Source organism: Triticum dicoccoides, chromosome 2A, assembly GCF_002162155.2.
Source record: "Triticum dicoccoides isolate Atlit2015 ecotype Zavitan chromosome 2A, WEW_v2.0, whole genome shotgun sequence".
Lineage (NCBI taxonomy): Eukaryota > Viridiplantae > Streptophyta > Magnoliopsida > Poales > Poaceae > Triticum > Triticum dicoccoides.
This window is the reverse complement of record NC_041382.1, coordinates 12,472,090-12,488,134: the sequence shown is the minus strand read 5'-3', so window position 1 is coordinate 12,488,134 and position 16,045 is coordinate 12,472,090.

The following is a 16,045-nucleotide window of genomic DNA, read 5'->3' as shown; positions in this document are numbered from 1 at the left end:
TGGTAGACACAATACCTCTAAACCTGTTCTTAGACGCTTAGATCGTTGTCTCATTAACTCTCACTGGTGCTCCTTCTATCCAAATATGAAAGTCTTAAATTTACCTATTATTCTCAGTGATCATGCTCCTATTTTGATCTCTACTAATGGTAATTTTGTCAAACCTAGACAGACTTTCAAATTTGAAAACTGGTGGCTTATGGAACAAGATTTTCACTCCTTCACGAAAAATATTTGGAGCAATGCTTCTCATACTTCTTTTGCAGCAAAATCTTCCTATCTTGCAGGATCACTCAAAGCTTGGTGTAAAAAGAAGAAACCTCTACAAAATAAACTTGCGCTCTTGGAGGCAAAAATCAATGAACTTCAACAACTTCCTCTTCAGCATCAAAATCAAGATCTACAGTGTTCTCTCATGGCAAGGTATGAATTGACGCTTACTAAAATCAATCAGTACTACAAGCAAAGGAGCAAAAAGAATTGGGTAGCAAAACGGGATCATAATAGTAAATTTTTTCATCAAGCTGTCATTAAACGTAGGAAAAGAAATACTATTTGTTCCATTAAAGATGAGCATGATCTTGTTCACTGCAATCCTACTGCCATTATGCAAACTTTTGTGAATTACTTCAAATGTATTTTCTCTTCCCCTAATGACAATACGACTAGACCATTTCCTCACTCTCAGGGATACAATGATAACAATGATCATACTTATTCTATTCCTGATAATGCTGAAATTTTACAGATTCTTAAGGATATGAAGCTTAATGCCTCTCCTGGTCCCGACGGTTTCAATGTTGAATTTTATTTAGCTACTTGGGATTGGATAGGGGAAGAAGTCACTAAGCTTGTCACTAATTTTTATTAGACGGCTACCCTTCCTTTTCATATTAATAACACCAATATTGCTCTCATTCCTAAGAAATTGGTGCCTCTTGTTCCGTCTGATTATAGACCTATTAGTCTTTGTAATGTGATTTATAAAATTATTGCTAAATCTCTGGCTAATAGACTTAAGACTCACCTTCCTGACTATATTGATCCTGCTCAACAGGCTTTCATATAAGGTAGGCGTATTAGTGATAACATCATTATTGCTCAGGAAATTGCTCATTCTTTTTCTCTTAAATCTTGGAATCATAAAGCTTTCATGCTCAAGATTGATCTTGCTAAAGCTTTTGACCGTCTTGAGTGGAACTTCATAGTTTCTGCTTTGGCTCGTAAAGGACTGCATGGTCATTTCATAAATTTGGTTCATGCCTGTATCTCCTCACCTACTTTCTCTGTGCTTATTAATGGTCAACCCTCTCAAATATTTAAAAACTACAGAGGTATTAGATAGGGCTGCCCCATATCTCCTTATTTATTTGTTCTAGCTATCAATGAGCTATCCATTATGCTGAATGAGGCTTTGTAGGCCAATCATTTGTCTGGCATTTCTCTTGGACCAAATTGCCCTTCTGTGCATTCCTTACTGTTTGCAGACGATCTTCTTGTCTGTGGGCAAGCTACTTATCAGGAGGCTCAGGTTATGGCCAACTTGATTAATCACTTCTGTAATATCTCTGGCCAAACTCCTAACTGGAGTAAATCAGCTATTTTTTTAGTTCTCATGTTCCTCAGCAGGTAAGAGATGACATTAAAAGCATTTTTCCAGTAGCTAATCTAGATGATAGCTTCACTCATTTAGGTCATCCTCTCATTCTTCCTGCTAACAATAGAGCAGCTGCTTACAACTTTGCCTTAGATAAATTTCTTAACAAGCTGCCTTCCTATAAAGCTAATATGCTTTCTCATGCTGCTAGATTGGAATTAATCCGTTCTGTTTTCTCGGCCATTCCAGTTTATTACATGTCCAATATTTTATTCTCAAAAAATTTCATTGCTAAACTTACTTCAGTAATCAAAAACTTCTGGTGGACAGGTATTAGAGAAACAGATTCTAGGAAAAGTCTTTGCCTTCGTGCTTGGAAGGACATTTCAAATTCAAAAACAGAAGGAGGATTGGGTATCAGAAACTTGAAGGCAATTAATGAAAGTCTAATTCTAGCTGCGGCTTGGAGGTTAGCAATTAATCCTACTTCACATTTATATGCTGTACTCCGAGCCAAATATTACCCTAATACAACTATTTGGAAAGCTACTCCAGCTCCTCCTAAGTCTGCTTTTTTGGGCTGCTATTCTTAAAATGTTTCCCAAGATTAAAAATCATGCGTTCTACCAACTGACCCAGGGGAATATTTCTTTATGGAGCATGCCTTGGTGTACCAATTGGAATACTATTCATGACTACCTTATTCCTCAACATTCTGCTTTTGTTTATCCCTCTTTAGTTAAAGATCTTTGGATGACAGAAGCTAGGTCTTGGAATCATCAGCTCATCCACCAACTTTTTAGGGAACCTCTTGCTTCTCAAATCATTAATACCAATATTATTCAGGATGATAATGAAGATCTTCTTTGTTGGCCTTTAGCTCCCAATGGTACCTATTCTCCTAAACATGCTTAGAAAGTTTGTTTACAGGACATTCACGCTCATCCTAGAATAGCTCCTACTCAAGTCGCCACTGATTTAAAAAACTTTCTTAAAGTGTTGTGGAAAAACAATTCCATGCTCCCTAAAATCAAAACTTTCGCTTGGCGTCTTCTTAGTAAATCTCTGCCTACTGGTATGAGAGCAGGTAAATTTTTCGGTCATATTTCTCAAATTTGTTCTAGATGTGCGCATCAAGAAGACTATTTCCATCTTTTTTTCCTTTGTCACTTTGCTAGAGCTGCCTTGTTTGCGCACCCTTGGTTTATTAGATCCGACACTCTGGTTCATAATCATGATTCTCTCCTTTCAACCATTACTTCTTTTCTGAATTCTGGTCATCCTTTTGCTTCCATGCAAAATATTTTCAATTTCTTATGGTGCATTTGGAAAGAAAGGAATGAGCTCCTTTTTTAGCACAGGGAAGTACACCCGAACAGGATTCACATCATGGCTGCAAATACAGACTGCGCGTTGCAGGCTGAGGCACCGGTGTCAGGACAAGTGTACAACAGTTTTTCACACAGTTTGAATAATGAATAACATATACCTCTGCAGGGTACAACTATCAAGTCTGATCTCATCATTAAAGGGAATAAAATTTATTCTAATGCGGCCTTTCGATCTTCAAAAATTCCAGGTATTATGAGGGGACAGGTTGGTACAGGTATTGGAATTTACTTTTCTATTCCCATTGATCATGGTGAGATTAATATTCAGATTCAGGCATCTGCCCCTGTAACCACAGATCCTACTCATGCATAAGCCAAAGCTCTTTCTTGCGCTGCTCTTATTGCAAACAAATGGAATGTGCAGCAACCTACTTTTTTCACTGATTGTCTTCCTCTCGCTTCTGCTGCTGCTTCTAAGACCATTTCCCACCCTGCTACTCCTTGGAATATTTGAAATGAATTAGCCTCTTTTAATAGCATTTATTCTATTCTAAATGCTCAGGTGTTCCACATTTCTAGGAATCTAAATGGAGTGGCTCACAATCTTGCACAACAGGTGTACCAGGCTTCAGATCAGCCACTGATGATTTGCTCTACAAGATCACATGACACAAACCTCTGTCCTGTTGCGGCTGCTCTAGCTCAATTCTCTGGCACAGGGTTCCAACTACACAAGGTGTATTGCTACTAAAAACAGCACTCAAAGCAAGGGTCCTCCTGCCTGCAAGAATAGTTGGACTCTGGTGTTACCACAAGCATATGACAACACATCTCTACCGGTGCTGCTAGTCTTTTCTTTAAGCTGCAGTTCATCTGGTTGATTAGTTTTCAACCTATCTCTGCTTCTCCATTGCAGCCTCTTTTTCGGGCTCTGTCTCTTATTCTTCAGTCTGTTGCCCCTGTAACTTGTAATGACCCCATAAGCTGTCAATGGAAATTTAGGCACCTTTCAGGTGCCTTGCTTTGTTCAAAAAAAAATGTCGTACAACATCGGATGAAAAGTTGTCACTACATGTAGCACTGCTCAGTGATTGGGTGTCTGCGTAGTGGAGTAGATCACTTAATTGCAGCACGACCACTTGCTTAGTGGACTAGATCAGTGTTGCTTAGAGAGAGACGAGTATATCTATATACAGAGAGACATGCATGTATGCAGCACTACATGTTGAATATCATGGTTATTATGGAAATATAGGATAGCGTAGGATTTCTTTTGACTTGTCTTGTACTCCAAATAGACCATTCTACTTCTATATATATATATATATATATATATATATATATATATATATATATGCCCATGAGACTCAAGCAATACAACGAACAACTATTCGACCAATCCTCTTTCCCTTCTCACATGGTATCAGTTTCCGGATTCTAAACCCTAGCCGCCGCCACTTCCGCACCTACGCGCCGTCCCCGGGGCGGTCGGCCTCCATGACCGCCGCCGGGGGCCGCGCCGCTCATACCTAGGGTTCGTCCGCCGGTCGTGTTGACCGGCTGCCCTAGACAGTCTTTTTCCCGAGCCCTTGCTCTGGGTTTCTCCGCTCTCTCGCCGTTCATTTTGATCGGCGTTTTTCTTTTTGGTTTTCCAATCTATACTTGATCGGTTTGTGTCGCCCGCCGCCGCCGTCGACCCCCGTGCGTCTCTTCACCGACCCGGCGGCCTCGCGCGATAGGCCGCCCCTAACGGGTGTCGTCCGCGCGTCTGCCTGCCCATCGCCCCGACCCGGCGGCCTCGCGTCGTCCACGCGTCCGTCCGCTCGTCGATCTACGCCAGCCATCACAGCCCTGTCCTCGAGTTCAGTGCCCCTCTGTCGATCGAGCAACAGGCTGCCGCTACATCCCCCTTCGGGCCGCAGCGCCGCTGCCCCGTGGTTCTCCCAGTGGCTGCACCGCTCCGCGCCGCCGCTGGATCGCCCCTTCAGGCCGTAGTGCCACGGCAAGTGATCTCCGCCGCCACCCTGAGGCCGTTCCCGTGGTTGCACCACCTCGCGCGCTGCTACTGCGTCGCCCCTTCGGTTCGTAGTGCCACGGCCCGCGGTCAACCGCCGCACCGAGGCCGTTGCTACGTCGTCAGCTTGCGTTGGTTTTCCCCGAAGAGGATGGGATGATGCAGTAGAGTAGCGTAAGTATTTCCCTCAGTTTTTTAGAACCAAGGTATCAATCCAGTAGGAGCCCACGCTCAAGTCCCTCGTACGTACACAAAGCGATAGCTACTCGCAACCAACGCGATTAGGGGTTGTCAAGACCTTCACGGTCACTTACGAGAGTGAGATCTGATAGATATAATATTTTTGGTATTTTTGATATAAAGATGCAAAGTAAAAAAGTAAAGGCAAAGTAAATAGCAAAACAATATAAAAGTGATGGAGATTGATATGATGAGAATAGACCCGGGGGGCATAGGTTTCACTAGTGGCTTCTCTCAAGAGCATAAGTATTCTATGGTGGGTGAACAAATTACTGTTGAGCAATTGATAGAATTGTTCATAATTATGAGAATATCTAGGCATGATCATGTATATAGGCATCACGTCCGTGACAAGTAGATCGAAACGATTCTGCATCTACTACTATTACTCCACTCATCGACCGCTATCCAGCATGCATCTAGAGTATTAAGTTAAAAACAGAGTAACGCCTTAAGCAAGATGACATGATGTAGAGAGATAAATTCATGCAATATGAAATAAACCCCATCTTGTTATCCTCGATGGCAACGATACAATACGTGCCTTGCTGCCCCTTCTGTCATTGGGAAAGGACACTGTAAGATCGAACCCAAAGCTAAGCACTTCTCCCATGGCAAGAACTACCAATCTGGTTGGCCAAACCAAACGGATAATTCGAAGAGACTTGCAAAGATAACCAATCATACATAAAAGAATTCAGAGAAGATTCAAATATTATTCATAGATAGACTTCATCATAAACCCACAATTCATCGCTCTCAACAAACACACCGCAAAAAGAAGATTACATCGAATAGATCTCCACGAGAGAGGGGGAGAACTTTGTATTGATATTCAATGAGAGAGAAGAAGCCATCTAGCTACTAACTATGGACCCGAAGGTCTGAGGTAAACTGCTCACACTTCATCAGAGAGGCTATGATGATGTAGAAGCCCTCCGTGATGACGGCCCTCTTCCGGCGGAGCTCCGGAACAGGCCCCAAGATGGGATCTCGTGGATACAGAAAGTTGTGGCGGTGGAATTAGGTTTTTGGGTCCTGTTCTGATCGTTTGGGGGTACGTGTGTATATATAGGAGGAAGGAGTATGTCGGTGGAGCACCGAGGGGCCCACGAGGCAGGGGGCGCGCGCTAGGGGGGCGCCCCCCACCATCGTGACCACCTCTTTGATCCCTTGCAGTAGGGTCCAAGTCTCCTAGATCACGTTCGGTCAGAAAATCACGTTTCCGAAGATTTTATTCCGTTTGGACTCCATTTGATATTATGTTTGTCCGAAACACTGAAATAGGCAAAAAACAGCAATTCTGGGCTGGGCCTCCGGTTAATAGGTTAGTCCCAAAAATAATATAAAAGTGGAAAATAAATCCCAATATAGTCCAAAATAGTAGATAATATAGCATGGAGCAATCAAAAATTATAGATACGTTGGAGACGTATCAGGCATCCCCAAGCTTAATTCCTACTCGTCCTCGAGTAGGTAAATGATAAAAAGAGAGTTATGTCTTCTTAATTGTGGTATGAATATTCAGATTAGAAAGATTCAAGACAAAAGTTTATATTGACATAGAAAATAATAATACTTCAAGCATACTAACAAAGCAATTATGTCTTCTCAAAATAACATGGCCAAAGAAAGTTATCCCTACAAAATCATATAGTCTGGCTATGCTCCATCTTCCCTACACAAAGTATTTAAATCATGCACAACCCCGATGACAAGCCAAGCAATTGTTTCATACTCTAACTTTTTCAAAACTTTTTGAATCTTCACGCAATACATGAGCGTGAGCCATGGATATAGCACTATAGGTGGAATAGAATGGTGGTTGTGGAGAAGACAAAAAAGGAGAAGATAGTCTCACATCAACTAGCCGTATCAACTGGCTATGGAGATGCCCATCGATAGATATCAATGTGAGTGAGTAGGGATTGCCATGCAACGGATGCACTAGAGCTATAAATGTATGAAAGCTCAACAAAAGAAACTAGTGGGTGTGCATCCAACTTGCTTGCTCACGAAGACCTAGGGCAATTTGAGGAAGCACATCATTGGAATATACAAGTCAAGTTCTATAACGTAAAATTCCCACTAGTATATGAAAGTGACAACATATGAGATTCTCTATATGAAGAACATGGTGCTACTTTGAAGCACAAAATATGAGACTCGCTATATCATGGTGCTACTTTGAAGCACAAGTGTGGGAAAAAAGGATAGTAGCATTGCCCCCTTTTTTTATTTATTTATATTTTTTTGGCCTTCTTTTCTTTTCTTTGGCCTTTTTTGGGACAATGCTCTATTGAATGATGATTATCACACTTCTATTTATTTACAACTCAATGATTACAACTCGATACTAAAACAAAGTATGACTCTATATGAATGCCTCCGGCGGTGTACCGGGATATGCAATGAATCAAGAGTGACAAGTATGAAAGAATTATGAACGGTGGCTTTGCCACAAATACTATGTCAACTACATGATCATGCTAAGCAATATGACAATGATGGATGTGTCATGATGAACAAGATGGTGGAAAGTTGCATGGCAATATATCTTGGAATGGCTATGGAAATGCCATAATAGGTAGGTATATATGGTGGCTGTTTTGAGGAAGGTATATGGTAGGTGTATGATACCGGCATAAGGTGCGCGGTATTAGAGAGACTAGCAAGGGTGGAAGGGTGAGAGTGCGTATAATCCATGGACTCAACATTAGTCATAAAGAACTCATATACTTATTGCAAAAATTTAGAAGTTATCAAAGCAAAGTATTACACGCATGCTCCTAGGGGGATAGATTGGTAGGAAAAGACTATCGCTGGTCCCCGACCGCCACTCATAAGGAAGACAGTCAATAAATAAATCATGCTCCGACTTCATCACATAACGGTTCACCATACGTGCATGCTACGGGAATCACAAACTTCAACACAAGTATTCTTTAAATTCACAACTACTCAACTAGCATGACTTTAACATTATCACCTCCATATATCAAAAGAATCATCATGCTTCAATATTTTCTTAGTATTCAACACACTCAAAAGAAAGTTTCACAAATCTTGAATACCAAGCATATTATTATTAGGCAAATTACCATGCTATTAAGAGACTCTCAAATTAATTTAAGTTAAGCATGAGATCAATAGTTTCTTTAAAACGAATCCACCACCGTTCTCTAAAAGATCTAAGTTAAGCACATAGAGCAAAATTATCTAGCTCAAAGGATATAAGTGGAAGCACACAGAGCAAAATTATCTAGCTCAAAAGATATAAGTGAAGAACATAGAGCAAAATTATCTAGCTCAAAAGATATAAGTGAAGCACATAGATTATTCTATCAAATTTTAATTCATGTATGGCTCTCTCAAAAGGTGTGTACAGCAAGGATGATTGTGGCATACTAACAAACAAAGACATGAATAATACAAGACTCTCCAAGCAAAACACATATCATGTTGGTGAATAAAAATATAGCTCCAAGTAAATTACCGATGGAAGTGGACGAAAAGAGGGGATGCCTTCCAGGGCATCCCCAAGCTTTGACTTTTTGGTGTCCTTGGATTATCTTGGGGGTGCCATGGGCATCCCCAAGCTTAGGCTCTTGCCACTCCTTGTTCCATGATCCATCAAAATAATTCACCCAAAACTTGAAAACTTCACAACACAAAACTCAAGATAGAAAACTCGTGAGCTCCGTTAGTGAAAGAAAACAAAAGACCACTTTAAGGTACTGTAATGAACTCATTCTTTATTTATATTGGTGTTAAACCTACTGTATTCCAACTTCTATATGGATTATAAACTATTTTACTAGCCATAGATTCATCAAAATAAGCAAACAACACACGAAAAACAGAATTTGTCAAAGACAGAACAGTCTGTAGTAATCTGTAGCTAGCGCAAAATATGGAACCCCAAAAATTCTAAAATAAATTGCTGGATGTGAGGAATTTATCTTTAATCATCTGCAAAGAGATTAACTAAATATCACTCTTCAAATAAAAATGACAACACTTCTCGGGAGTTCTAAAGTTTCTGTTTTTTACAGCAGGTTCAACAAGACTTTCCCCATGTCTTCCCAACGGTTCTACTTGGCACAAACACTAATTAAACACAAAAACACAACCAAAACAGAGGCTAAATAATTTATTTATTACTAAACAGGAGCAAATAGCAAGGAATACAAATAAAATTGGGTTGCCTCCCAACAAGCGCTATCGTTTAACGCCCCTAGCTAGGCATAACGAGTAAGAATAGATCTAGGTATTGCCATCTTTGGTAGGTAATCCATAAGTGGCTCTCATGATAGTTTCATATGGTAATTTTATTTTCTTTCTTGGAAAGTGTTTCATGCCCTTTTTTAATGGAAATTGAAATCTAATATTCCCTTCCTTCATATCAATAATCGCACCAACCGTTCTAAGGAAAGGTCTACCAAGAATAATAGGGCAAGAAGGATTGCAATATATATAAAGAACAATGAAATCTATGGGCACATAATTCCTATTTACAACAATAAGAACAACATTAATTCTTCCCATAGGTTTCTTAATAGTGGAATCCGCAAGATGCAAGTTTAGAGAGCAATCATCAAAATTACGGAAATCTAGTAAATCAGACAAAGTCTTGGGAATAGTAGAGACACTAGCACCCAAATCACACAAAGCATAAAACTCATGATCTTTAATTTTAATTTTAATAGTTGGTTCCCACTCATCATAGAGTTTTCTAGGGATAGAAACTTTCAACTCAAGTTTTCCTTCATAAGATTGCATCAAGGCATCAACAATATGTTCGGTGAAGGCTTTATTTCGACTATAAGCATGTGGAGAATTTAGCACGGATTGTAACAAGGAAATACAATCAATCAAAGAGCAATTTTCATAATTAAATTCCTTGAAATCCAATATAGTGGGTTTAGCAACATCTAGATTTTTATTTCTTTCCATCCCACTTTCATCAATTTCATCATTAAGATCTAAACACTCCGAATTTTTAGAACGCCTTCTAGGTAAAGGAAGATCATATTTAGTTTCATCAAGATTCATATTGCAAAATAAAGATTTAATAGGATACACATCAATAACTTTTAGATCTTCATCTTTATTTTCATAAGAATTAGAAGAACACGCTTTAATAAAGGCATCTTTGGAAGCACGCATCCTAGCGGTTCTTTCTTTACACTCATCAATTGAAATTCTCGTGGCTTTTAGAGACTCATTAATATCATGCTTAGCTGGAATAGATCTAACTTTCAAAGCATCAACATCAAGAGCAATTCTATCAACGTTCCTAGCCAAATCATTAATCTTAAGCAATTTTCTCCAATCATAGCATTAAAATTCTTTTGCGAAAAAATAAATTCTTTAATATTAGATTCAAAATCAGAGGACATCTTATTATAATTTCCATAAGAGTTGTTGTAGGAATTCCAATAATTATTAGAAGGATTACTAGGATACGGCCTAGGACTAAAATTCCCTCTATAAGCGTTGTTACCAAAATTATTCCTACCAACAAAATTCACATCCATAGATTCATTGTTATTCTCAATCAAAGTAGACAAAGGCATATCATTAGGATCAGAAGAAACACTCTTAGTAGCAAATAATTTCATAAGTTCATCCATCTTTCCACTCAACACATTAATTTCTTCTATCGCATGCACTTTTTTATTAGAAGTTCTTTTAGTATGCCATTGAGAATAATTAACCATAATATTATCTAGGAGTTTAGTAGCATCTCCTAAAGTGATTTGCATAAAAGTGCCTCCCGCGGCCGAATCTAAAAGATTTCTAGAAGCAAAATTCAATCCAGCATAATTTTTTTGTATAATCATCCACAAATTAAAAACATGAGTAGGGCAATTACGTATCATTAATTTCATTCTCTCCCAAGCTTGTGCAACATGTTCATGATAAAGTTGTTTAAAGTTCATTATATCGTTTCTAAGAGAGATGATCTTAGCGGGAGGAAAATACTTAGAGATAAAAGCATCTTTGCACTTGTTCCATGAATCAATACTATTCTTAGGCAAAGATGAAAACCAAGCTTTAGCACGATCTCTAAGCGAAAAACGAAATAGCTTCAATTTAACAACATCATTGTTGACATCTGTTTTCTTTTGCGTATCACATAAATCAACGAAGCTATTCAGATGAGTAGCGGCATCTTCACTAGGAAGGCCGGCGAATTGATCTTTCATAACAAGATTCAACAAAGCAGTATTAATTTCACAAGAATCAGCATCGGTAAGAGGAGCAATCGGAGTGCTAAGGTAATCATTATTATTGGTATAGGTGAAGTCACACAATTTTGTAGTATCTTGAGCCATCGCGACAAACAAGCAATCTAACACACGAGCAAACAAAAAAAAAGCGAAAAAAAGAGGCAAATAGAGAGGGAGGATAGAGAGAGAGAGGGCGAATAAAACGGCAAGGGTGAATTGGGGGGAGAGGGAAACGAGAGGCAAATGGCAAATAATGTAATGCGAGAGATAGGGATTGTGATGGGTACTTGGTATGTTGATTTTTTGCGTAGAGTCCCCGGCAACGGCGCCAGAAATCCTTCTTGCTACGTATTGAGCTTGCGTTGGTTTCCCCGAAGAGGAAGGGATGATGCAGCAGTGTAGCGTAAGTATTTCCCTCAGTTTTTGAGAACCAAGGTATCAATCCAGTAGGAGCCCACGCTCAAGTCCCTCGTACCTGCACAAAGCGGTAGCTACTCGCAACCAACGCGATTAGGGGTTGTCAAGCCCTTCACGGTCACTTACGAGAGTGAGATCTGATAGATATAATATTTTTGGTATTTTTGATATAAAGATGCAAAGTAAAAAGTAAAGGCAAAGTAAATATCAAAACAATATAAAAGTGATGGAGATTGATATGATGAGAATAGACCCGGGGGCCATAGGTTTCACTAGTGGCTTTTCTCAAGAGCATAAGTATTCTACGGTGGGTGAACAAATTACTGTTGAGTAATTGACAGAATTGAGGTTAGTTATGAGAATATCTAGGCATGATCATGTATATAGGCATCACGTCCGTGACAAGTAGACCGAAATGATTCTGCATCTACTACTATTACTCCACTCATCGACCGCTATCCAGCATGCATCTAGAGTATTAAGTTAAAAACAGAGTAACGCCTTAAGCAAGATAACATGATGCAGAGAGATAAATTCATGCAATACGAAATAAACCCCATCTTGTTATCCTCGATGGAAACGATACAATACGTGCCTTGCTGCCCCTTCTGTCACTGGGAAAGGACACCGTAAGATCGAACCCAAAGCTAAGCACTTCTCCCATGGCAAGAACTACCAATCTAGTTGGCCAAACCAAACGGATAATTCGAAGAGACTTGCAAAGATAACCAATCATACATAAAAGAATTCAGAGAAGATTCAAATATTATTCATAGATAAACTTGATCATAAACCCACAATTCATCGGTCTCAACAAACACACCGCAAAAAGAAGATTACATCGAATAGATCTCCACGAGAGAGGGGGAGAACTTTGTATTGAGATTCAAAGAGAGAGAAGAAGCCATCTAGCTACTAACTATGGACCCGAAGGTCTAAGGTAAACTGCTCACACTTCATCGGAGAGGCTATGATGATGTAGAAGCGCTCCGTGATGACGGCCCTCTTCCGGCGGAGCTCCGGAACAGGCCCCAAGATGGGATCTCGTGGATACAGAAAGTTGCGGCGGTGGAATTAGGTTTTTGGCTCCCTCCCTGTTCGTTTGGGGGTACGTAGGTATATATAGGAGGAAGGAGTACGTCGGTGGAGCTCCGAGGGGCCCACGAGGCAGGGGGCGCGTCCTGGGGGGGCGCCCCCCACCCTCGTGACCGCCTCTTTTGTTCCTTGGAGCAGGGTCCAAGTCTCCTGGATCACGTTCGGTGAGAAAATCACGTTCCCGAAGGTTTTATTCCGTTTGGACTCCGTTTGATATTCCGTTTCTTCGAAACACTGAAATAGGCAAAAAAACAGCAATTCTGGGCTGGGCCTCCAGTTAATATGTTAGTCCCAAAAATAATATAAAAATGGAAAATAAAGCCCAATATAGTCCAAAACAGTAGATAATATAGCATGGAGCAATCAAAAATTATAGATACGTTGGAATAGTATCAATTACCTTTCTGAAATAGACAGATTTGAAAAAAAAAGTATAATCTTAAAATTTTGTGACGATGTCCCTAGTGTTCTAATGTGCTAGTTTTTACAAATCTTCTTACTGTCTAACATATTCCTACAAAATACACAAATCAATCTTTTTCATCAAAAACGAAATTGTCATGTCAAAGAAACATGCTAACAAATTAGCATATTAGATAAAATTCAGGTCAACAAACACGATATTCCCTCTGTTTCATAATGTAGTGCATATAGATTTTCAGGAAAGTCAAACCTTCCAATCTTTGACCAAGTTTATAGATAAAACTATTTATATCTATTTGGTATTCTAAATGTATATGTTTTTCTCTGCAAACTTGGTCAAAGTTTGTAATGTTTGACTTGTCAAAAAATCTATACATACTATATTATGGAACTGAGGGAGTACACAGGTGTGATGATTATATCTCATGATTATATCTCATGATTAAAGTACTAAAGTTACTATATTATGAAAGTTAGGGTTCGTGACTCTCGCCGGCGCCGGCGCAGGTCCGCCTCGTCTCCGGTGGCCCTAGGGCCATGGAGGCGCGGTGGATCCTGGCAAGGGCCGGCGGGAGGGCTTCGTTTTTAGTCGTTTTTTCAATCTTGCTAGGGTTTGTGTCCTACTCAGAAAGGCGAGACGGCGGCGGCTCCCTGAAGATGGAATAAAGGTCTCCCCGTCTAGCCCCCGTTCCGGCGGTGCGTCTAGCATCGTTGGTGGGCGTGTGGAGGTGTGTCTCCGGCAGATCTATCTTTGATGAATTTGCTCGGATCTCGTCGTTGTTCGTCTACGTTCGTGTGTCTTCAGTTTGGATCCTTTCGATCTACGTTATTTTTCATCGGCGGCGGTTGCTGTTCTGGGGTGCTGATCCTATGTGGCCTTAGCACGATGACTTCCCGACTGTCTATTACAACAAGTTGTGCCCGGCTCCGGCGATGGAGGGGCGATGACGGCGGCGCGCCTTCGGCTTGCTTCGGTGCTTATAGTCGTCGCTAGATGGTCTACGGATCTAGATGTAATTTTTATTTCTAGTGTTCGTTGTACTGCATGATTGAAGATAAATAGATTGAAAGTTTTTTGAAAAAAAAAACGTACAGACCTAGGGGGCAGGGGTTTGCTTTGCTCAATCTGCTAATGCTCTAGCTAGACGGCGTGGAAATAATTGGGAGGCATGGGCAGCACGCAGCGCTGCCTGCCGCACATGTTGGTTTGCCTTTCCACGAAAGCTGTTTCCAAAAAGGAAATATAATAGAAGGGTGAGATACAAAAATGGAAGGATGAGATGCTGTCGGGAAGCACTCCGTAGTTGCTATATATATATCTACCACCCACGAACTATTCCCTCCAAGAATGTATGGCCCCATAAGTGTGTGGTAGAGTATTAAGTCCTTAATTTTTTTATACAAGAAGGGCCCCAAGAACCTTGATGCTGACTATATATAAATAGCTTTGCGGTTGTATGGTTAGTAGGACAGTCAGTCCACCGGAGATTAAGTTCTAGACTTGACATTGTTGATGATTAGGAGAACAGTGTTATCCCATCCCATCAGAGTTCAAGTTCTAGACTTAACATTGGTGCTTGCATTTTTCTGGATTTAGTCCAGACCTTTCAACGATGTGTGGTCATACGTTCCTATTGATTATGATGACGTCTATGGCAAATTCGTCAATCTGAAGATGATGTGCCGGCTTAATTTCTTGCAGTTGCTCATGGAGGTAGGTTGTGCGTGCGGGTGTTCATAGGATGAGTATATATGCATATGTATGAGCGTCTGCATTTGTACCGTATTCAAAAAACAAAAATAGCTCTTTTAAGCAAGGACCCCAAAGACACAACAAAATACAAACCGGTCATGTCAAATTACACAAAAGACCCCATGTGATAAAACTAGAATACAATCAGGTCCCTCCATAACAGCTTGGCCAAGAGGGCTCCTCCTAGGTTCGGACATGGGATAGCAACCAGCCGAGGGTCAGCCACCAGTCCATTACAGCCAAGAGATAAGGCTAAGCCGCCACCGAAGCAATGTCGGACACGTCAGACACCAAAGATGGCGTCATTGTAAAGGTGTCAAGCCTCTACCCCAACCTCTCCGACAACCAAAACAGCGGAGAAGCGAGGGACATACATGAGGTGGTGGGGGAATGGAGGCATTCTCAAGGAACGAAGGGGATTGTCAGGGCACAAGTAGCCACAGAAGCGAAACTCCTAGAAACCCAGTTCCACATCGCAAATTTCACTATAGAAGATAATTCAGTTAGGTGGTAGGAAAATAGAAAGGGCAAGTGGGCAGCAGTCCACACCCACATGGTAATCATTCAATTGCGTGCATTGATCTGTATAAACAGACATGCATCTGCTACATACGCACAACTAATCATTCATCGAACGGGCGCTACAAAGAGTTCCTTACTGTTGGAGTATAATGTCCGGCCCTTTTTCACAGATCGGTTTTTTGATTGTATTGGTTAGAGCATGCACTTCTACATGGTATCGGAGCCAAGAGGTCTTAAGTTCAAGACCCGGCTGGCGCAATTAAATTGCAGCCCACTTTCGGTCCACGTTTAGATCTGAGGGAGCCACACGTGAGGGGGAGTGTTGACGTATAATGTGATGTCTAGTCTCTTTCATCAGATCGGTCTAATGGATGAACTGATTAGGTGCATAAACTTACAACTAAGAGGTTCAGGATT